At 49.2% G+C, this 2,435-nt stretch overlaps 1 long non-coding RNA gene across 1 annotated transcript; it reads right to left on the bottom strand.

Annotated features, from left to right (window-relative positions):
• Positions 1 to 884: 884 nt before the first annotated feature.
• On the bottom strand, positions 885 to 2,428 carry LOC120859576. Its single transcript, XR_005720112.1, has 2 exons — positions 2,129 to 2,428; positions 885 to 1,220 (listed from the first exon to the last, which is right to left on the bottom strand). It is a non-coding gene; the product is annotated as an uncharacterized LOC120859576 (long non-coding RNA).
• Between the last annotated feature and the right edge of the window lie 7 nt (positions 2,429 to 2,435).

Here is a 2,435-nt window from a genome sequence, read left to right as displayed (position 1 = left end):
AAGCTGATTTTAAAATTCCCTGTAAAGGGAAAACTTGCAAGAATAAGCAGGATAATTTTTATAAAGAACAATGCAGTGACTTTCATTACCAGTTATTATAATTTATGATGATGCTGAGGCTTGAAATATGTGACTTTGGCTGAGGAATTAAAAAAAAAAAAAACCCTGAGGTAAAACAAAGAAGCCAGAAACAGTACACTGATTGTTCATCTGCAAACCTATTCTGAATTTTCTTTAATTATTCATGATTGAAAGTCAAATTAAAGTATTAGTTACTCAGTGGTGTTTGACTCTTCCCGAGGCCATGAACTGTAGCCTACCAGGCTCCTCTGTCCATGGGATTTCCTAGGCAAGAATACTAGAGTGGATTGCTGTCTCCTCCTCCAGCGGTTCTGTCCAGCCCAGAGATGAAACCTGGGTCTCCTGCATAGCAGGCAGATTCTTTACCATCTGAGCCACCAGGGAAGCTCTCATCACTGATTGGGACCCAGTTATAGAACTGGTCCTCGTCACCTCACCGCAATGCCAGTCACACTCTTTCTTTCCCGTGAGATTGCTCAGGTTTTGGAAAAACGCTCATGTCTCTTGTCCTTCCTCTTTGTCCCCTGCTTCCTGGGCACCTTGCATCCTGTCTCTGTCCTCCCGCCCTAAACCTGCTCTGTAAACTGCAGAAAGCTGTGGTCCTGTCAAGGCCTGCTCCCTCCCCAGAGGGAGGAGAGTGACACCTGTATGGAGAGGCGGTCTACTCAGCAAACTACAGCAGGGGCCACGCCTTGGACAAGACAAGTGAACAAGGAAGACACTGAATGATCGCACCTCTCTCAGGACTCCAGCCTCGGGCCAAAGGGTCACATTTGCTCTGTGAATGAAAACACTTTGCAACATTTAAATCATAATATAAATTTAATTCTTATAACTGTCTCCCTCCCATTGCCTACCCTGCCTACCCTGAAAACAACTTTGATCAGTCCTAATGATAAAACATTCGATTATGTAGATGTGAGAACTGTCTGCTTTTATTTGCACAAGAGGAGACTTGCTCTGGGTCTCTCGCGGGGTTCCTCAGCTGGGCTGCCTCCATCAGCTCGGCTTTATTTTGCAGCAAACGGTGAATGCCCGGCAAGGTCCTCTGAAGGGCTCACAGCTCAGCGTCCCTCGCTTCAGGCAGATTCCACCCCGAAGATAGCAGGGTCTTTCAAAACTGAGCGCCCTAGTGCTGTCTGGAAAAGGAAAAGACATTTATACGAAGCCTCGTGGAAGTCCCATGAGGAAATCTGGGGTCTCACCATCTGACTGGGATCCCCTTCTTTCCCAGCTGAACACCAATAGCAAACATCCCCCTCGTATCCCTCACCCTCTGCTCTGACGTAAGATGTCAGTGTTGCTGATGAACCTGGTTCGAGAAGATCCCACGTGTGGGAGCAACTAAGCCCCTGAGACACCACCGTGAGCCTGTGCTCCGGAGCCCGGGCTCCACAGTGAGAAGCCCCTGCGATGAGAAACCTGTGTCCTGCCACTGGAGAGTAGCCTGCGCTCTCCAAAACTAGGGAAAAGCCCGCGCAGCAACAAAGACCCAGCGCAGCCAAAATATATATATACATATGTATATATATCTCTCTCCTTCCTGCCACAGGAACACCCGGGTGTTAACTGCAGGGTCAGTAATCACTGCCCCGTGTGCCTCACCAGTCACCCCCCCTCCCCATCATGCAAAACCCACCCAGCTCTCACAGGCTCGTCAGATGGAGGCCTTGTCCAGTGGAACTCAAGGTCAAACTGTGACGTGTGGCAAGAGGTCTCCAGTCTGGGCCTGAATAAAGGAACTTTGTCTCCATACTGGATTATACCAACCAAGTGATTTAACTGACTTAGTTCACAAATCATCCAGCTCATTCCAGGAAAAGGAGAGGAGGGAGAAAGTTACCACCAACAAGACATTTAAAGTTATGAAGACACAACTACATGCTTTGGAAAGAATTCTCTAATCACTCAGTGCCTAATTTTGGGTGTGGAAGTGACCTACTAGTAGCTCTGTCACGCTTTACTTTCTGATGATGGTTGACTTAGGGAAGGAAAAACCAAGGAATGATAAGAAAGGTCATTGTGGCAGGTATTTACCGGGCAGTACCTGGAAGAGGATCGAGAGAGCAGTGAGGAAGATATTGAGGAGCCTCATTGTCCCACAGCTGAGGTCCCGGAAGGCCTGGTGGGAAGAATCAAGGACACAGTCAGAAGTCCGAGGAGCTCAGGGCCTCCAGGACCAAAGCAAACACGACCTCCTACCCCGGGGCCCTGTGCCTGCCTCGGGAGGAGGAGTGTGACTGCTCCGTCCTTTCTTGCTCCCTGAGCCCCAGCTGTTGCTCGCCTTGGGTTCACTCAGACCTGGGGTTTCAGATCTGGGGTTGAGGCCCTCCTGTGCCCACATCTATGGAGGT

The sequence above is a fragment of the Oryx dammah genome, unplaced genomic scaffold (genome assembly GCF_014754425.2).
Source record: "Oryx dammah isolate SB20612 unplaced genomic scaffold, SCBI_Odam_1.1 HiC_scaffold_1688, whole genome shotgun sequence".
Lineage (NCBI taxonomy): Eukaryota > Metazoa > Chordata > Mammalia > Artiodactyla > Bovidae > Oryx > Oryx dammah.
Note: the sequence above shows the minus strand (reverse complement) of the source record. Positions and strands in the feature narration are given on the sequence as shown.